General features: G+C 33.9%; 15 non-coding genes across 15 annotated transcripts; 7 read left to right on the top strand and 8 right to left on the bottom strand.

The window, feature by feature from the left end:
• The first annotated feature begins 1,338 nt into the window (after positions 1 to 1,338).
• Positions 1,339 to 1,410, top strand: TRNAQ-CUG (transfer RNA glutamine (anticodon CUG)). Its single transcript has one exon. It is a non-coding gene; the product is annotated as a tRNA-Gln (tRNA).
• Positions 1,411 to 2,234: 824 nt separating this feature from the next.
• Positions 2,235 to 2,306, bottom strand: TRNAQ-UUG (transfer RNA glutamine (anticodon UUG)). The gene has a single exon. It is a non-coding gene; the product is annotated as a tRNA-Gln (tRNA).
• A 1,550-nt stretch (positions 2,307 to 3,856) lies between these two features.
• Positions 3,857 to 3,928, top strand: TRNAQ-CUG (transfer RNA glutamine (anticodon CUG)). Its single transcript has one exon. It is a non-coding gene; the product is annotated as a tRNA-Gln (tRNA).
• Positions 3,929 to 4,754: 826 nt separating this feature from the next.
• Positions 4,755 to 4,826, bottom strand: TRNAQ-UUG (transfer RNA glutamine (anticodon UUG)). Its single transcript has one exon. It is a non-coding gene; the product is annotated as a tRNA-Gln (tRNA).
• Positions 4,827 to 7,264: 2,438 nt separating this feature from the next.
• On the bottom strand, positions 7,265 to 7,336 carry TRNAQ-UUG (transfer RNA glutamine (anticodon UUG)). Its single transcript has one exon. It is a non-coding gene; the product is annotated as a tRNA-Gln (tRNA).
• A 1,550-nt stretch (positions 7,337 to 8,886) lies between these two features.
• Positions 8,887 to 8,958, top strand: TRNAQ-CUG (transfer RNA glutamine (anticodon CUG)). Its single transcript has one exon. It is a non-coding gene; the product is annotated as a tRNA-Gln (tRNA).
• An 826-nt stretch (positions 8,959 to 9,784) lies between these two features.
• On the bottom strand, positions 9,785 to 9,856 carry TRNAQ-UUG (transfer RNA glutamine (anticodon UUG)). The gene has a single exon. It is a non-coding gene; the product is annotated as a tRNA-Gln (tRNA).
• Positions 9,857 to 11,405: 1,549 nt separating this feature from the next.
• TRNAQ-CUG (transfer RNA glutamine (anticodon CUG)) lies at positions 11,406 to 11,477 on the top strand. Its single transcript has one exon. It is a non-coding gene; the product is annotated as a tRNA-Gln (tRNA).
• An 824-nt stretch (positions 11,478 to 12,301) lies between these two features.
• On the bottom strand, positions 12,302 to 12,373 carry TRNAQ-UUG (transfer RNA glutamine (anticodon UUG)). Its single transcript has one exon. It is a non-coding gene; the product is annotated as a tRNA-Gln (tRNA).
• A 1,550-nt stretch (positions 12,374 to 13,923) lies between these two features.
• Positions 13,924 to 13,995, top strand: TRNAQ-CUG (transfer RNA glutamine (anticodon CUG)). The gene has a single exon. It is a non-coding gene; the product is annotated as a tRNA-Gln (tRNA).
• An 824-nt stretch (positions 13,996 to 14,819) lies between these two features.
• Positions 14,820 to 14,891, bottom strand: TRNAQ-UUG (transfer RNA glutamine (anticodon UUG)). The gene has a single exon. It is a non-coding gene; the product is annotated as a tRNA-Gln (tRNA).
• Positions 14,892 to 16,441: 1,550 nt separating this feature from the next.
• Positions 16,442 to 16,513, top strand: TRNAQ-CUG (transfer RNA glutamine (anticodon CUG)). Its single transcript has one exon. It is a non-coding gene; the product is annotated as a tRNA-Gln (tRNA).
• An 826-nt stretch (positions 16,514 to 17,339) lies between these two features.
• Positions 17,340 to 17,411, bottom strand: TRNAQ-UUG (transfer RNA glutamine (anticodon UUG)). The gene has a single exon. It is a non-coding gene; the product is annotated as a tRNA-Gln (tRNA).
• A 1,549-nt stretch (positions 17,412 to 18,960) lies between these two features.
• On the top strand, positions 18,961 to 19,032 carry TRNAQ-CUG (transfer RNA glutamine (anticodon CUG)). The gene has a single exon. It is a non-coding gene; the product is annotated as a tRNA-Gln (tRNA).
• Positions 19,033 to 19,856: 824 nt separating this feature from the next.
• On the bottom strand, positions 19,857 to 19,928 carry TRNAQ-UUG (transfer RNA glutamine (anticodon UUG)). The gene has a single exon. It is a non-coding gene; the product is annotated as a tRNA-Gln (tRNA).
• Between the last annotated feature and the right edge of the window lie 1,002 nt (positions 19,929 to 20,930).

The raw sequence follows: 20,930 nt of genomic DNA, 5'->3' as shown, positions 1-20,930 counted from the left end.
ATAAAATATAAGATTCCCCCGTGAATGCAATCTCTTCTCTCAAAATGAAAAGCTCAACCTGGTACAGGTGGTTTGATGGTATCATGCTTAGCACTCTAGACTCTGAAAACCGGGATCTGAGTACAAATCACAGTGGGACTTATCTAAACTTTACGATTTTCTTTTTCCATTCAGTTCTTAGAATTATTAATTGGAAAAACATCTCATTTACTTATAAACTTGTACATATCCACTTTACACGTATGTATCTCCCTATATCTTGCTATATGTCTCTGTATATTTATAGGACAACATAAACACATACATTATAAAAATGCATATAATTAGTAGAGGTGAAAATAATGAAAAGTTGTTGCCTCTCCACATTTGAAACATGAGCTTCTTCTCCTTACTCTTCTATATGTCATGAAATTGAGATAGTCACTTTTTACTCAATTTTGATCTAACAATATAGTTGATTTATACAAAGCATATCATATGATTTGTGAATAATCTTAAAAGAGAAAATTAGATCAGTACCTGTGAGGCCTCCAAGCAAAAGCTTATGTTTCACGATTGCAGATCGACTGTTGAAAATCAGCATGAAAAACGTTTTATTTCACAATTTCCATACTAATATACAAAAACATTTGTACTATCTGAATGATACCGTCATTGTGGTTCTCTAGGTTTGATTTAAGAACACTTCTCTTTCAAAATGTGCTAAATTCGCCTTATCAATAGCGCAGAAAGCTTCAAAAAGGGATGCTGGGAATCAGGCCTCTGAAATGCATTTCAGAAAAACAGGATATGATTTCTTAATGTCACACTATTTTGTGTAGGAATGTGATGTAAACGTATTATAATGTTTGTATTTCTGGTACTTGTTCAAGCTGATGGACGTTTTGAAAGGAATCAATAATTGTCTCTTTCAACCTACTGGTGTTGGATTTGAGCTATCAATAAACAAAGGTGACAGAAATAGAAAAGGTCAAGAGTAATAAAATAGTACCCCCAAGATTTGGACTGGTACCTTTGCATGCAAAGTCCAACGTGCCAATCATTGCTCTTTGGCGCAGCCCATGTGAGAGACAAAGAAATGGGTGTATTAGTTTGGAAATGTAAAATGTTTTAATATGTTACAGTCAAAGATGATCATTATGATATAACTTGCCTATCCTGATAAACGTTTGCATATTTAACACTGTTAAGGAGAATGTATCTGAACAGAATCAAATCACATTATAGCTCTTTACACTATGAGCATTCAACAGAGATATCGTTTCATCAATGTAAGAAATGCCCCCGCACTAATGCGCTCTCTTTTATCTCAATGGAAAAATGACTCATGTATGGGAGGGTTCCATGGTGTAATGGTTAGCACTCTGGGCTCTGAATCCAGCGATCCGAGTTCAAATCTCGGTGGGACCTGCTTGAATTATGAGATTTACTATTTCACCCATTTCTTAGAATTTGGTCTTGGAAAAACATAACGTCAATGTTTTATACTGATACTTATCAACGTATAAGTATGCATCTATGTATACATAGCTATATCCGTCTAGATAGCGATAAGACTATATAAAGAAATCAATTATTCATAAACATATGTATTGAAGCTGAAAACTAAAAACTGTTGTTTCCCATCGACAATTTAAACGTTAGGTTCATTTCCTCTCTCATCTATATGACCAGTAATGAGATAGTTAATTTTTGCTGATTTCTTATATGACAACATGCTTGACTTACACAGTGCATTTAATTGTGAATTTCTTTGAAAGAGAAATTCAGATTATTACCTTTGACACGTCTTTCGAAAGATTTTACTTTATGGTTATGGATTTACTTTAGAAAATCAGAGTGTAAATATATGTGTGTCTGAATTTCACGATTGTTATTCAAAACGTCATATCTTCTGTCCCCATAATACACAATTTGATTCCTCAAGTTTTGTTTTAATGAAGGATTTCCAATTAAAAAGTTCCATCTTCCCCTTATCAATAACAGTAAGATTTAAGAAAGTAATATCTTGCATCAGCCCCCTGTGATGAGTTTGAGAAAACAGTCAGCTCGCAAAATGTCTCATTATTTTGAGCCATTTAATTTCCATGTTTTCTAAAAGTTCTATCATTTGCTCACATCGAATAGACTTTCAGAATACAATCAATAAATTAATGTTTCACTCTACCCGTGTTAGATTTGTGATATTTATGAATACACTTGACAGAAAAAGATTTGATCAACAGTCATGAAAGTGGTCCCACCGAGATTTGAACTCGGATCCTTGGATTCAAAGTCCAAAGTGCTAACCATTACACCATGGAACCTCCCATGTGACAAGGCAGCAAATTGCTGCAGCAATGTGAACATTTCAAAGTTTTTAATGTTCTACAGTCAAAGACCAACAGAATGTTATTACTTTTCTATTCTGTTCAACTTTTGCATATTGAACTATGTTAGGGAAGGATGTTGCCCAGAGGACTCAAGTAACGCTATCACTCTGTTGAACAGTACTTTTTATGTGAGATACGATTTTGCAATAAAATATAAGATTCCCCCGTGAATGCAATCTCTTCTCTCAAAATGAAAAGCTCAACCTGGTACAGGTGGTTTGATGGTATCATGCTTAGCACTCTAGACTCTGAAAACCGGGATCTGAGTACAAATCACAGTGGGACTTATCTAAACTTTACGATTTTCTTTTTCCATTCAGTTCTTAGAATTATTAATTGGAAAAACATCTCATTTACTTATAAACTTGTACATATCCACTTTACACGTATGTATCTCCCTATATCTTGCTATATGTCTCTGTATATTTATAGGACAACATAAACACATACATTATAAAAATGCATATAATTAGTTGAGGTGAAAATAATGAAAAGTTGTTGCCTCTCCACATTTGAAACATGAGCGTCTTCTCCTTACTCTTCTATATGTCATGAAATTGAGATAGTCACTTTTTACTCAATTTTGATCTAACAATATAGTTGATTTATACAAAGCATATCATATGATTTGTGAATAATCTTAAAAGAGAAAATTAGATCAGTACCTGTGAGGCCTCCAAGCAAAAGCTTATGTTTCACGATTGCAGATCGACTGTTGAAAATCAGCATGAAAAACGTTTTATTTCAAAATTTCCATACTAATATACAAAAACATTTGTACTATCTGAATGATACCGTCATTGTGGTTCTCTAGGTTTGATTTAAGAACACTTCTCTTTCAAAATGTGCTAAATTCGCCTTATCAATAGCGCAGAAAGCTTCAAAAAGGGATGCTGGGAATCAGGCCTCTGAAATGCATTTCAGAAAAACAGGATAGGATTTCTTAATGTCACACTATTTTGTGTAGGAATGTGATGTAAACGTATTATAATGTTTGTATTTCTGTAACTTGTTCAAGCTGATGGACGTTTTGAAAGGAATCAATAATTGTCTCTTTCAACCTACTGGTGTTGGATTTGAGCTATCAATAAACAAAGGTGACAGAAATAGAAAAGGTCAAGAGTAATAAAATAGTACCCCCAAGATTTGGACTGGTACCTTTGCATGCAAAGTCCAACGTGCCAATCATTGCTCTTTGGCGCAGCCCATGTGAGAGACAAAGAAATGGGTGTATTAGTTTGGAAATGTAAAATGTTTTAATATGTTACAGTCAAAGATGATCATTATGATATAACTTGCCTATCCTGATAAACGTTTGCATATTTAACACTGTTAAGGAGAATGTATCTGAACAGAATCAAATCACATTATAGCTCTTTACACTATGAGCATTCAACAGAGATATCGTTTCATCAATGTAAGAAATGCCCCCGCACTAATGCGCTCTCTTTTGTCTCAATGGAAAAATGACTCATGTATGGGAGGGTTCCATGGTGTAATGGTTAGCACTCTGGACTCTGAATCCAGCGATCCGAGTTCAAATCTCGGTGGGACCTGCTTGAATTATGAGATTTACTATTTCACCCATTTCTTAGAATTTGGTCTTGGAAAAACATAACGTCAATGTTTTATACTGATACTTATCAACGTATAAGTATGCATCTATGTATACATAGCTATATCCGTCTAGATAGCAATAAGACTATATAAAGAAATCAATTATTCATAAACATATGTATTGAAGCTGAAAACTAAAAACTGTTGTTTCCCATCCACAATTTAAACGTTAGGTTCATTTCCTCTCTCATCTATATGACCAGTAATGAGATAGTTAATTTTTGCTGATTTCTTATATGACAACATGCTTGACTTACACAGTGCATTTAATTGTGAATTTCTTTGAAAGAGAAATTCAGATTATTACCTTTGACACGTCTTTCGAAAGATTTTACTTTATGGTTATGGATTTACTTTAGAAAATCAGAGTGTAAATATATGTGTGTCTGAATTTCACGATTGTTATTCAAAACGTCATATCTTCTGTCCCCATAATACACAATTTGATTCCTCAAGTTTTGTTTTAATGAAGGATTTCCAATTAAAAAGTTCCATCTTCCCCTTATCAATAACAGTAAGATTTAAGAAAGTAATATCTTGCATCAGCCCCCTGTGATGAGTTTGAGAAAACAGAGTCAGCTCGCAAAATGTCTCATTATTTTGAGCCATTTAATTTCCATGTTTTCTAAAAGTTCTATCATTTGCTCACATCGAATAGACTTTCAGAATACAATCAATAAATTAATGTTTCACTCTACCCGTGTTAGATTTGTGATATTTATGAATACACTTGACAGAAAAAGATTTGATCAACAGTCATGAAAGTGGTCCCACCGAGATTTGAACTCGGATCCTTGGATTCAAAGTCCAAAGTGCTAACCATTACACCATGGAACCTCCCATGTGACAAGGGAGCAAATTGCTGCAGCAATGTGAACATTTCAAAGTTTTTAATGTTCTACAGTGAAAGACCAACAGAATGTTATTACTTTTCTATTCTGTTCAACTTTTGCATATTGAACTATGTTAGGGAAGGATGTTGCCCAGAGGACTCAAGTAACGCTATCACTCTGTTGAACAGTACTTTTTATCTGAGATACGATTTTGCAATAATATATAAGATTCCCCCGTGAATGCAATCTCTTCTCTCAAAATGAAAAGCTCAACCTGGTACAGGTGGTTTGATGGTATCATGCTTAGCACTCTAGACTCTGAAAACCGGGATCTGAGTACAAATCACAGTGGGACTTATCTAAACTTTACGATTTTCTTTTCCATTCAGTTCTTAGAATTATTAATTGGAAAAACATCTAATTTACTTATAAACTTGTACATATCCACTTTACACGTATGTATCTCCCTATATCTTGCTATATGTCTCTGTATATTTATAGGACAACATAAACACATACATTATAAAAATGCATATAATTAGTAGAGGTGAAAATAATGAAAAGTTGTTGCCTCTCCACATTTGAAACATGAGCTTCTTCTCCTTACTCTTCTATATGTCATGAAATTGAGATAGTCACTTTTTACTCAATTTTGATCTAACAATATAGTTGATTTATACAAAGCATATCATATGATTTGTGAATAATCTTAAAAGAGAAAATTAGATCAGTACCTGTGAGGCCTCCAAGCAAAAGCTTATGTTTCACGATTGCAGATCGACTGTTGAAAATCAGCATGAAAAACGTTTTATTTCACAATTTCCATACTAATATACAAAAACATTTGTACTATCTGAATGATACCGTCATTGTGGTTCTCTAGGTTTGATTTAAGAACACTTCTCTTTCAAAATGTGCTAAATTCGCCTTATCAATAGCGCAGAAAGCTTCAAAAAGGGATGCTGGGAATCAGGCCTCTGAAATGCATTTCAGAAAAACAGGATATGATTTCTTAATGTCACACTATTTTGTGTAGGAATGTGATGTAAACGTATTATAATGTTTGTATTTCTGGTACTTGTTCAAGCTGATGGACGTTTTGAAAGGAATCAATAATTGTCTCTTTCAACCTACTGGTGTTGGATTTGAGCTATCAATAAACAAAGGTGACAGAAATAGAAAAGGTCAAGAGTAATAAAATAGTACCCCCAAGATTTGGACTGGTACCTTTGCATGCAAAGTCCAACGTGCCAATCATTGCTCTTTGGCGCAGCCCATGTGAGAGACAAAGAAATGGGTGTATTAGTTTGGAAATGTAAAATGTTTTAATATGTTACAGTCAAAGATGATCATTATGATATAACTTGCCTATCCTGATAAACGTTTGCATATTTAACACTGTTAAGGAGAATGTATCTGAACAGAATCAAATCACATTATAGCTCTTTACACTATGAGCATTCAACAGAGATATCGTTTCATCAATGTAAGAAATGCCCCCGCACTAATGCGCTCTCTTTTATCTCAATGGAAAAATGACTCATGTATGGGAGGGTTCCATGGTGTAATGGTTAGCGCTCTGAATCCAGCGATCCGAGTTCAAATCTCGGTGGGACCTGCTTGAATTATGAGATTTACTATTTCACCCATTTCTTAGAATTTGGTCTTGGAAAAACATAACGTCAATGTTTTATACTGATACTTATCAACGTATAAGTATGCATCTATGTATACATAGCTATATCCGTCTAGATAGCGATAAGACTATATAAAGAAATCAATTATTCATAAACATATGTATTGAAGCTGAAAACTAAAAACTGTTGTTTCCCATCCACAATTTAAACGTTAGGTTCATTTCCTCTCTCATCTATATGACCAGTAATGAGATAGTTAATTTTTGCTGATTTCTTATATGACAACATGCTTGACTTACACAGTGCATTTAATTGTGAATTTCTTTGAAAGAGAAATTCAGATTATTACCTTTGACACGTCTTTCGAAAGATTTTACTTTATGGTTATGGATTTACTTTAGAAAATCAGAGTGTAAATATATGTGTGTCTGAATTTCACGATTGTTATTCAAAACGTCATATCTTCTGTCCCCATAATACACAATTTGATTCCTCAAGTTTTGTTTTAATGAAGGATTTCCAATTAAAAAGTTCCATCTTCCCCTTATCAATAACAGTAAGATTTAAGAAAGTAATATCTTGCATCAGCCCCCTGTGATGAGTTTGAGAAAACAGTCAGCTCGCAAAATGTCTCATTATTTTGAGCCATTTAATTTCCATGTTTTCTAAAAGTTCTATCATTTGCTCACATCGAATAGACTTTCAGAATACAATCAATAAATTAATGTTTCACTCTACCCGTGTTAGATTTGTGATATTTATGAATACACTTGACAGAAAAAGATTTGATCAACAGTCATGAAAGTGGTCCCACCGAGATTTGAACTCGGATCCTTGGATTCAAAGTCCAAAGTGCTAACCATTACACCATGGAACCTCCCATGTGACAAGGGAGCAAATTGCTGCAGCAATGTGAACATTTCAAAGTTTTTAATGTTCTACAGTCAAAGACCAACAGAATGTTATTACTTTTCTATTCTGTTCAACTTTTGCATATTGAACTATGTTAGGGAAGGATGTTGCCCAGAGGACTCAAGTAACGCTATCACTCTGTTGAACAGTACTTTTTATGTGAGATACGATTTTGCAATAAAATATAAGATTCCCCCGTGAATGCAATCTCTTCTCTCAAAATGAAAAGCTCAACCTGGTACAGGTGGTTTGATGGTATCATGCTTAGCACTCTAGACTCTGAAAACCGGGATCTGAGTACAAATCACAGTGGGACTTATCTAAACTTTACGATTTTCTTTTTCCATTCAGTTCTTAGAATTATTAATTGGAAAAACATCTCATTTACTTATAAACTTGTACATATCCACTTTACACGTATGTATCTCCCTATATCTTGCTATATGTCTCTGTATATTTATAGGACAACATAAACACATACATTATAAAAATGCATATAATTAGTTGAGGTGAAAATAATGAAAAGTTGTTGCCTCTCCACATTTGAAACATGAGCGTCTTCTCCTTACTCTTCTATATGTCATGAAATTGAGATAGTCACTTTTTACTCAATTTTGATCTAACAATATAGTTGATTTATACAAAGCATATCATATGATTTGTGAATAATCTTAAAAGAGAAAATTAGATCAGTACCTGTGAGGCCTCCAAGCAAAAGCTTATGTTTCACGATTGCAGATCGACTGTTGAAAATCAGCATGAAAAACGTTTTATTTCAAAATTTCCATACTAATATACAAAAACATTTGTACTATCTGAATGATACCGTCATTGTGGTTCTCTAGGTTTGATTTAAGAACACTTCTCTTTCAAAATGTGCTAAATTCGCCTTATCAATAGCGCAGAAAGCTTCAAAAAGGGATGCTGGGAATCAGGCCTCTGAAATGCATTTCAGAAAAACAGGATAGGATTTCTTAATGTCACACTATTTTGTGTAGGAATGTGATGTAAACGTATTATAATGTTTGTATTTCTGTAACTTGTTCAAGCTGATGGACGTTTTGAAAGGAATCAATAATTGTCTCTTTCAACCTACTGGTGTTGGATTTGAGCTATCAATAAACAAAGGTGACAGAAATAGAAAAGGTCAAGAGTAATAAAATAGTACCCCCAAGATTTGGACTGGTACCTTTGCATGCAAAGTCCAACGTGCCAATCATTGCTCTTTGGCGCAGCCCATGTGAGAGACAAAGAAATGGGTGTATTAGTTTGGAAATGTAAAATGTTTTAATATGTTACAGTCAAAGATGATCATTATGATATAACTTGCCTATCCTGATAAACGTTTGCATATTTAACACTGTTAAGGAGAATGTATCTGAACAGAATCAAATCACATTATAGCTCTTTACACTATGAGCATTCAACAGAGATATCGTTTCATCAATGTAAGAAATGCCCCCGCACTAATGCGCTCTCTTTTGTCTCAATGGAAAAATGACTCATGTATGGGAGGGTTCCATGGTGTAATGGTTAGCACTCTGGACTCTGAATCCAGCGATCCGAGTTCAAATCTCGGTGGGACCTGCTTGAATTATGAGATTTACTATTTCACCCATTTCTTAGAATTTGGTCTTGGAAAAACATAACGTCAATGTTTTATACTGATACTTATCAACGTATAAGTATGCATCTATGTATACATAGCTATATCCGTCTAGATAGCAATAAGACTATATAAAGAAATCAATTATTCATAAACATATGTATTGAAGCTGAAAACTAAAAACTGTTGTTTCCCATCCACAATTTAAACGTTAGGTTCATTTCCTCTCTCATCTATATGACCAGTAATGAGATAGTTAATTTTTGCTGATTTCTTATATGACAACATGCTTGACTTACACAGTGCATTTAATTGTGAATTTCTTTGAAAGAGAAATTCAGATTATTACCTTTGACACGTCTTTCGAAAGATTTTACTTTATGGTTATGGATTTACTTTAGAAAATCAGAGTGTAAATATATGTGTGTCTGAATTTCACGATTGTTATTCAAAACGTCATATCTTCTGTCCCCATAATACACAATTTGATTCCTCAAGTTTTGTTTTAATGAAGGATTTCCAATTAAAAAGTTCCATCTTCCCCTTATCAATAACAGTAAGATTTAAGAAAGTAATATCTTGCATCAGCCCCCTGTGATGAGTTTGAGAAAACAGAGTCAGCTCGCAAAATGTCTCATTATTTTGAGCCATTTAATTTCCATGTTTTCTAAAAGTTCTATCATTTGCTCACATCGAATAGACTTTCAGAATACAATCAATAAATTAATGTTTCACTCTACCCGTGTTAGATTTGTGATATTTATGAATACACTTGACAGAAAAAGATTTGATCAACAGTCATGAAAGTGGTCCCACCGAGATTTGAACTCGGATCCTTGGATTCAAAGTCCAAAGTGCTAACCATTACACCATGGAACCTCCCATGTGACAAGGGAGCAAATTGCTGCAGCAATGTGAACATTTCAAAGTTTTTAATGTTCTACAGTGAAAGACCAACAGAATGTTATTACTTTTCTATTCTGTTCAACTTTTGCATATTGAACTATGTTAGGGAAGGATGTTGCCCAGAGGACTCAAGTAACGCTATCACTCTGTTGAACAGTACTTTTTATCTGAGATACGATTTTGCAATAATATATAAGATTCCCCCGTGAATGCAATCTCTTCTCTCAAAATGAAAAGCTCAACCTGGTACAGGTGGTTTGATGGTATCATGCTTAGCACTCTAGACTCTGAAAACCGGGATCTGAGTACAAATCACAGTGGGACTTATCTAAACTTTACGATTTTCTTTTCCATTCAGTTCTTAGAATTATTAATTGGAAAAACATCTAATTTACTTATAAACTTGTACATATCCACTTTACACGTATGTATCTCCCTATATCTTGCTATATGTCTCTGTATATTTATAGGACAACATAAACACATACATTATAAAAATGCATATAATTAGTAGAGGTGAAAATAATGAAAAGTTGTTGCCTCTCCACATTTGAAACATGAGCTTCTTCTCCTTACTCTTCTATATGTCATGAAATTGAGATAGTCACTTTTTACTCAATTTTGATCTAACAATATAGTTGATTTATACAAAGCATATCATATGATTTGTGAATAATCTTAAAAGAGAAAATTAGATCAGTACCTGTGAGGCCTCCAAGCAAAAGCTTATGTTTCACGATTGCAGATCGACTGTTGAAAATCAGCATGAAAAACGTTTTATTTCACAATTTCCATACTAATATACAAAAACATTTGTACTATCTGAATGATACCGTCATTGTGGTTCTCTAGGTTTGATTTAAGAACACTTCTCTTTCAAAATGTGCTAAATTCGCCTTATCAATAGCGCAGAAAGCTTCAAAAAGGGATGCTGGGAATCAGGCCTCTGAAATGCATTTCAGAAAAACAGGATATGATTTCTTAATGTCACACTATTTTGTGTAGGAATGTGATGTAAACGTATTATAATGTTTGTATTTCTGGTACTTGTTCAAGCTGATGGACGTTTTGAAAGGAATCAATAATTGTCTCTTTCAACCTACTGGTGTTGGATTTGAGCTATCAATAAACAAAGGTGACAGAAATAGAAAAGGTCAAGAGTAATAAAATAGTACCCCCAAGATTTGGACTGGTACCTTTGCATGCAAAGTCCAACGTGCCAATCATTGCTCTTTGGCGCAGCCCATGTGAGAGACAAAGAAATGGGTGTATTAGTTTGGAAATGTAAAATGTTTTAATATGTTACAGTCAAAGATGATCATTATGATATAACTTGCCTATCCTGATAAACGTTTGCATATTTAACACTGTTAAGGAGAATGTATCTGAACAGAATCAAATCACATTATAGCTCTTTACACTATGAGCATTCAACAGAGATATCGTTTCATCAATGTAAGAAATGCCCCCGCACTAATGCGCTCTCTTTTGTCTCAATGGAAAAATGACTCATGTATGGGAGGGTTCCATGGTGTAATGGTTAGCACTCTGGACTCTGAATCCAGCGATCCGAGTTCAAATCTCGGTGGGACCTGCTTGAATTATGAGATTTACTATTTCACCCATTTCTTAGAATTTGGTCTTGGAAAAACATAACGTCAATGTTTTATACTGATACTTATCAACGTATAAGTATGCATCTATGTATACATAGCTATATCCGTCTAGATAGCGATAAGACTATATAAAGAAATCAATTATTCATAAACATATGTATTGAAGCTGAAAACTAAAAACTGTTGTTTCCCATCCACAATTTAAACGTTAGGTTCATTTCCTCTCTCATCTATATGACCAGTAATGAGATAGTTAATTTTTGCTGATTTCTTATATGACAACATGCTTGACTTACACAGTGCATTTAATTGTGAATTTCTTTGAAAGAGAAATTCAGATTATTACCTTTGACACGTCTTTCGAAAGATTTTACTTTATGGTTATGGATTTACTTTAGAAAATCAGAGTGTAAATATATGTGTGTCTGAATTTCACGATTGTTATTCAAAACGTCATATCTTCTGTCCCCATAATACACAATTTGATTCCTCAAGTTTTGTTTTAATGAAGGATTTCCAATTAAAAAGTTCCATCTTCCCCTTATCAATAACAGTAAGATTTAAGAAAGTAATATCTTGCATCAGCCCCCTGTGATGAGTTTGAGAAAACAGTCAGCTCGCAAAATGTCTCATTATTTTGAGCCATTTAATTTCCATGTTTTCTAAAAGTTCTATCATTTGCTCACATCGAATAGACTTTCAGAATACAATCAATAAATTAATGTTTCACTCTACCCGTGTTGGATTTGTGATATTTATGAATACACTTGACAGAAAAAGATTTGATCAACAGTCATGAAAGTGGTCCCACCGAGATTTGAACTCGGATCCTTGGATTCAAAGTCCAAAGTGCTAACCATTACACCATGGAACCTCCCATGTGACAAGGGAGCAAATTGCTGCAGCAATGTGAACATTTCAAAGTTTTTAATGTTCTACAGTCAAAGACCAACAGAATGTTATTACTTTTCTATTCTGTTCAACTTTTGCATATTGAACTATGTTAGGGAAGGATGTTGCCCAGAGGACTCAAGTAACGCTATCACTCTGTTGAACAGTACTTTTTATGTGAGATACGATTTTGCAATAAAATATAAGATTCCCCCGTGAATGCAATCTCTTCTCTCAAAATGAAAAGCTCAACCTGGTACAGGTGGTTTGATGGTATCATGCTTAGCACTCTAGACTCTGAAAACCGGGATCTGAGTACAAATCACAGTGGGACTTATCTAAACTTTACGATTTTCTTTTTCCATTCAGTTCTTAGAATTATTAATTGGAAAAACATCTCATTTACTTATAAACTTGTACATATCCACTTTACACGTATGTATCTCCCTATATCTTGCTATATGTCTCTGTATATTTATAGGACAACATAAACACATACATTATAAAAATGCATATAATTAGTAGAGGTGAAAATAATGAAAAGTTGTTGCCTCTCCACATTTGAAACATGAGCTTCTTCTCCTTACTCTTCTATATGTCATGAAATTGAGATAGTCACTTTTTACTCAATTTTGATCTAACAATATAGTTGATTTATACAAAGCATATCATATGATTTGTGAATAATCTTAAAAGAGAAAATTAGATCAGTACCTGTGAGGCCTCCAAGCAAAGGCTTATGTTTCACGATTGCAGATCGACTGTTGAAAATCAGCATGAAAAACGTTTTATTTCACAATTTCCATACTAATATACAAAAACATTTGTACTATCTGAATGATACCGTCATTGTGGTTCTCTAGGTTTGATTTAAGAACACTTCTCTTTCAAAATGTGCTAAATTCGCCTTATCAATAGCGCAGAAAGCTTCAAAAAGGGATGCTGGGAATCAGGCCTCTGAAATGCATTTCAGAAAAACAGGATATGATTTCTTAATGTCACACTATTTTGTGTAGGAATGTGATGTAAACGTATTATAATGTTTGTATTTCTGGTACTTGTTCAAGCTGATGGACGTTTTGAAAGGAATCAATAATTGTCTCTTTCAACCTACTGGTGTTGGATTTGAGCTATCAATAAACAAAGGTGACAGAAATAGAAAAGGTCAAGAGTAATAAAATAGTACCCCCAAGATTTGGACTGGTACCTTTGCATGCAAAGTCCAACGTGCCAATCATTGCTCTTTGGCGCAGCCCATGTGAGAGACAAAGAAATGGGTGTATTAGTTTGGAAATGTAAAATGTTTTAATATGTTACAGTCAAAGATGATCATTATGATATAACTTGCCTATCCTGATAAACGTTTGCATATTTAACACTGTTAAGGAGAATGTATCTGAACAGAATCAAATCACATTATAGCTCTTTACACTATGAGCATTCAACAGAGATATCGTTTCATCAATGTAAGAAATGCCCCCGCACTAATGCGCTCTCTTTTGTCTCAATGGAAAAATGACTCATGTATGGGAGGGTTCCATGGTGTAATGGTTAGCACTCTGGGCTCTGAATCCAGCGATCCGAGTTCAAATCTCGGTGGGACCTGCTTGAATTATGAGATTTACTATTTCACCCATTTCTTAGAATTTGGTCTTGGAAAAACATAACGTCAATGTTTTATACTGATACTTATCAACGTATAAGTATGCATCTATGTATACATAGCTATATCCGTCTAGATAGCGATAAGACTATATAAAGAAATCAATTATTCATAAACATATGTATTGAAGCTGAAAACTAAAAACTGTTGTTTCCCATCCACAATTTAAACGTTAGGTTCATTTCCTCTCTCATCTATATGACCAGTAATGAGATAGTTAATTTTTGCTGATTTCTTATATGACAACATGCTTGACTTACACAGTGCATTTAATTGTTAATTTCTTTGAAAGAGAAATTCAGATTATTACCTTTGACACGTCTTTCGAAAGATTTTACTTTATGGTTATGGATTTACTTTAGAAAATCAGAGTGTAAATATATGTGTGTCTGAATTTCACGATTGTTATTCAAAACGTCATATCTTCTGTCCCCATAATACACAATTTGATTCCTCAAGTTTTGTTTTAATGAAGGATTTCCAATTAAAAAGTTCCATCTTCCCCTTATCAATAACAGTAAGATTTAAGAAAGTAATATCTTGCATCAGCCCCCTGTGATGAGTTTGAGAAAACAGTCAGCTCGCAAAATGTCTCATTATTTTGAGCCATTTAATTTCCATGTTTTCTAAAAGTTCTATCATTTGCTCACATCGAATAGACTTTCAGAATACAATCAATAAATTAATGTTTCACTCTACCCGTGTTAGATTTGTGATATTTATGAATACACTTGACAGAAAAAGATTTGATCAACAGTCATGAAAGTGGTCCCACCGAGATTTGAACTCGGATCCTTGGATTCAAAGTCCAAAGTGCTAACCATTACACCATGGAACCTCCCACGTGACAAGGGAGCAAATTGCTGCAGCAATGTGAACATTTCAAAGTTTTTAATGTTCTACAGTCAAAGACCAACAGAATGTTATTACTTTTCTATTCTGTTCAACTTTTGCATATTGAACTATGTTAGGGAAGGATGTTGCCCAGAGGACTCAAGTAACGCTATCACTCTGTTGAACAGTACTTTTTATGTGAGATACGATTTTGCAATAAAATATAAGATTCCCCCGTGAATGCAATCTCTTCTCTCAAAATGAAAAGCTCAACCTGGTACAGGTGGTTTGATGGTATCATGCTTAGCACTCTAGACTCTGAAAACCGGGATCTGAGTACAAATCACAGTGGGACTTATCTAAACTTTACGATTTTCTTTTTCCATTCAGTTCTTAGAATTATTAATTGGAAAAACATCTCATTTACTTATAAACTTGTACATATCCACTTTACACGTATGTATCTCCCTATATCTTGCTATATGTCTCTGTATATTTATAGGACAACATAAACACATACATTATAAAAATGCATATAATTAGTTGAGGTGAAAATAATGAAAAGTTGTTGCCTCTCCACATTTGAAACATGAGCGTCTTCTCCTTACTCTTCTATATGTCATGAAATTGAGATAGTCACTTTTTACTCAATTTTGATCTAACAATATAGTTGATTTATACAAAGCATATCATATGATTTGTGAATAATCTTAAAAGAGAAAATTAGATCAGTACCTGTGAGGCCTCCAAGCAAAAGCTTATGTTTCACGATTGCAGATCGACTGTTGAAAATCAGCATGAAAAACGTTTTATTTCAAAATTTCCATACTAATATACAAAAACATTTGTACTATCTGAATGATACCGTCATTGTGGTTCTCTAGGTTTGATTTAAGAACACTTCTCTTTCAAAATGTGCTAAATTCGCCTTATCAATAGCGCAGAAAGCTTCAAAAAGGGATGCTGGGAATCAGGCCTCTGAAATGCATTTCAGAAAAACAGGATAGGATTTCTTAATGTCACACTATTTTGTGTAGGAATGTGATGTAAACGTATTATAATGTTTGTATTTCTGTAACTTGTTCAAGCTGATGGACGTTTTGAAAGGAATCAATAATTGTCTCTTTCAACCTACTGGTGTTGGATTTGAGCTATCAATAAACAAAGGTGACAGAAATAGAAAAGGTCAAGAGTAATAAAATAGTACCCCCAAGATTTGGACTGGTACCTTTGCATGCAAAGTCCAACGTGCCAATCATTGCTCTTTGGCGCAGCCCATGTGAGAGACAAAGAAATGGGTGTATTAGTTTGGAAATGTAAAATGTTTTAATATGTTACAGTCAAAGATGATCATTATGATATAACTTGCCTATCCTGATAAACGTTTGCATATTTAACACTGTTAAGGAGAATGTATCTGAACAGAATCAAATCACATTATAGCTCTTTACACTATGAGCATTCAACAGAGATATCGTTTCATCAATGTAAGAAATGCCCCCGCACTAATGCGCTCTCTTTTGTCTCAATGGAAAAATGACTCATGTATGGGAGGGTTCCATGGTGTAATGGTTAGCACTCTGGACTCTGAATCCAGCGATCCGAGTTCAAATCTCGGTGGGACCTGCTTGAATTATGAGATTTACTATTTCACCCATTTCTTAGAATTTGGTCTTGGAAAAACATAACGTCAATGTTTTATACTGATACTTATCAACGTATAAGTATGCATCTATGTATACATAGCTATATCCGTCTAGATAGCAATAAGACTATATAAAGAAATCAATTATTCATAAACATATGTATTGAAGCTGAAAACTAAAAACTGTTGTTTCCCATCCACAATTTAAACGTTAGGTTCATTTCCTCTCTCATCTATATGACCAGTAATGAGATAGTTAATTTTTGCTGATTTCTTATATGACAACATGCTTGACTTACACAGTGCATTTAATTGTGAATTTCTTTGAAAGAGAAATTCAGATTATTACCTTTGACACGTCTTTCGAAAGATTTTACTTTATGGTTATGGATTTACTTTAGAAAATCAGAGTGTAAATATATGTGTGTCTGAATTTCACGATTGTTATTCAAAACGTCATATCTTCTGTCCCCATAATACACAATTTGATTCCTCAAGTTTTGTTTTAATGAAGGATTTCCAATTAAAAAGTTCCATCTTCCCCTTATCAATAACAGTAAGATTTAAGAAAGTAATATCTTGCATCAGCCCCCTGTGATGAGTTTGAGAAAACAGAGTCAGCTCGCAAAATGTCTCATTATTTTGAGCCATTTAATTTCCATGTTTTCTAAAAGTTCTATCATTTGCTCACATCGAATAGACTTTCAGAATACAATCAATAAATTAATGTTTCACTCTACCCGTGTTAGATTTGTGATATTTATGAATACACTTGACAGAAAAAGATTTGATCAACAGTCATGAAAGTGGTCCCACCGAGATTTGAACTCGGATCCTTGGATTCAAAGTCCAAAGTGCTAACCATTACACCATGGAACTTCCCATGTGACAAGGGAGCAAATTGCTGCAGCAATGTGAACATTTCAAAGTTTTTAATGTTCTACAGTGAAAGACCAACAGAATGTTATTACTTTTCTATTCTGTTCAACTTTTGCATATTGAACTATGTTAGGGAAGGATGTTGCCCAGAGGACTCAAGTAACGCTATCACTCTGTTGAACAGTACTTTTTATCTGAGATACGATTTTGCAATAATATATAAGATTCCCCCGTGAATGCAATCTCTTCTCTCAAAATGAAAAGCTCAACCTGGTACAGGTGGTTTGATGGTATCATGCTTAGCACTCTAGACTCTGAAAACCGGGATCTGAGTACAAATCACAGTGGGACTTATCTAAACTTTACGATTTTCTTTTCCATTCAGTTCTTAGAATTATTAATTGGAAAAACATCTAATTTACTTATAAACTTGTACATATCCACTTTACACGTATGTATCTCCCTATATCTTGCTATATGTCTCTGTATATTTATAGGACAACATAAACACATACATTATAAAAATGCATATAATTAGTAGAGGTGAAAATAATGAAAAGTTGTTGCCTCTCCACATTTGAAACATGAGCTTCTTCTCCTTACTCTTCTATATGTCATGAAATTGAGATAGTCACTTTTTACTCAATTTTGATCTAACAATATAGTTGATTTATACAAAGCATATCATATGATTTGTGAATAATCTTAAAAGAGAAAATTAGATCAGTACCTGTGAGGCCTCCAAGCAAAAGCTTATGTTTCACGATTGCAGATCGACTGTTGAAAATCAGCATGAAAAACGTTTTATTTCACAATTTCCATACTAATATACAAAAACATTTGTACTATCTGAATGATACCGTCATTGTGGTTCTCTAGGTTTGATTTAAGAACACTTCTCTTTCAAAATGTGCTAAATTCGCCTTATCAATAGCGCAGAAAGCTTCAAAAAGGGATGCTGGGAATCAGGCCTCTGAAATGCATTTCAGAAAAACAGGAAATGATTTCTTAATGTCACACTATTTTGTGTAGGAATGTGATGTAAACGTATTATAATGTTTGTATTTCTGGTACTTGTTCAAGCTGATGGACATTTTGAAAGGAATCAATAATTGTCTCTTTCAACCTACTGGTGTTGGATTTGAGCTATCAATAAACAAAGGTGACAGAAATAGAAAAGGTCAAGAGTAATAAAATAGTACCCCCAAGATTTGGACTGGTACCTTTGCATGCAAAGTCCAACGTGCCAATCATTGCTCTTTGGCGCAGCCCATGTGAGAGACAAAGAAATGGGTGTATTAGTTTGGAAATGTAAAATGTTTTAATATGTTACAGTCAAAGATGATCATTATGATATAACTTGCCTATCCTGATAAACGTTTGCATATTTAACACTGTTAAGGAGAATGTATCTGAACAGAATCAAATCACATTATAGCTCTTTACACTATGAGCATTCAACAGAGATATCGTTTCATCAATGTAAGAAATGCCCCCGCACTAATGCGCTCTCTTTTGTCTCAATGGAAAAATGACTCATGTATGGGAGGGTTCCATGGTGTAATGGTTAGCACTCTGGACTCTGAATCCAGCGATCCGAGTTCAAATCTCGGTGGGACCTGCTTGAATTATGAGATTTACTATTTCACCCATTTCTTAGAATTTGGTCTTGGAAAAACATAACGTCAATGTTTTATACTGATACTTATCAACGTATAAGTATGCATCTATGTATACATAGCTATATCCGTCTAGATAGCGATAAGACTATATAAAGAAATCAATTATTCATAAACATATGTATTGAAGCTGAAAACTAAAAACTGTTGTTTCCCATCCACAATTTAAACGTTAGGTTCATTTCCTCTCTCATCTATATGACCAGTAATGAGATAGTTAATTTTTGCTGATTTCTTATATGACAACATGCTTGACTTACACAGTGCATTTAATTGTGAATTTCTTTGAAAGAGAAATTCAGATTATTACCTTTGACACGTCTTTCGAAAGATTTTACTTTATGGTTATGGATTTACTTTAGAAAATCAGAGTGTAAATATATGTGTGTCTGAATTTCACGATTGTTATTCAAAACGTCATATCTTCTGTCCCCATAATACACAATTTGATTCCTCAAGTTTTGTTTTAATGAAGGATTTCCAATTAAAAAGTTCCATCTTCCCCTTATCAATAACAGTAAGATTTAAGAAAGTAATATCTTGCATCAGCCCCCTGTGATGAGTTTGAGAAAACAGTCAGCTCGCAAAATGTCTCATTATTTTGAGCCATTTAATTTCCATGTTTTCTAAAAGTTCTATCATTTGCTCACATCGAATAGACTTTCAGAATACAATCAATAAATTAATGTTTCACTCTACCCGTGTTAGATTTGTGATATTTATGAATACACTTGACAGAAAAAGATTTGATCAACAGTCATGAAAGTGGTCCCACCGAGATTTGAACTCGGATCCTTGGATTCAAAGTCCAAAGTGCTAACCATTACACCATGGAACCTCCCATGTGACAAGGGAGCAAATTGCTGCAGCAATGTGAACATTTCAAAGTTTTTAATGTTCTACAGTCAAAGACCAACAGAATGTTATTACTTTTCTATTCTGTTCAACTTTTGCATATTGAACTATGTTAGGGAAGGATGTTGCCCAGAGGACTCAAGTAACGCTATCACTCTGTTGAACAGTACTTTTTATGTGAGATACGATTTTGCAATAATATATAAGATTCCCCCGTGAATGCAATCTCTTCTCTCAAAATGAAAAGCTCAACCTGGTACAGGTGGTTTGATGGTATCATGCTTAGCACTCTAGACTCTGAAAACCGGGATCTGAGTACAAATCACAGTGGGACTTATCTAAACTTTACGATTTTCTTTTCCATTCAGTTCTTAGAATTATTAATTGGAAAAACATCTAATTTACTTATAAACTTGTACATATCCACTTTACACGTATGTATCTCCCTATATCTTGCTATATGTCTCTGTATATTTATAGGACAACATAAACACATACATTATAAAAATGCATATAATTAGTAGAGGTGAAAATAATGAAAAGTTGTTGCCTCTCCACATTTGAAACATGAGCTTCTTCTCCTTACTCTTCTATATGTCATGAAATTGAGATAGTCACTTTTTACTCAATTTTGATCTAACAATATAGTTGATTTATACAAAGCATATCATATGATTTGTGAATAATCTTAAAAGAGAAAATTAGATCAGTACCTGTGAGGCCTCCAAGCAAAAGCTTATGTTTCACGATTGCAGATCGACTGTTGAAAATCAGCATGAAAAACGTTTTATTTCACAATTTCCATACTAATATACAAAAACATTTGTACTATCTGAATGATACCGTCATTGTGGTTCTCTAGGTTTGATTTAAGAACACTTCTCTTTCAAAATGTGCTAAATTCGCCTTATCAATAGCGCAGAAAGCTTCAAAAAGGGATGCTGGGAATCAGGCCTCTGAAATGCATTTCAGAAAAACAGGATAT

The sequence above is a fragment of the Lissotriton helveticus genome, chromosome 4_1 (assembly GCF_964261635.1).
Source record: "Lissotriton helveticus chromosome 4_1, aLisHel1.1, whole genome shotgun sequence".
Taxonomy (NCBI): domain Eukaryota; kingdom Metazoa; phylum Chordata; class Amphibia; order Caudata; family Salamandridae; genus Lissotriton; species Lissotriton helveticus.
Note: the sequence above shows the minus strand (reverse complement) of the source record. Positions and strands in the feature narration are given on the sequence as shown.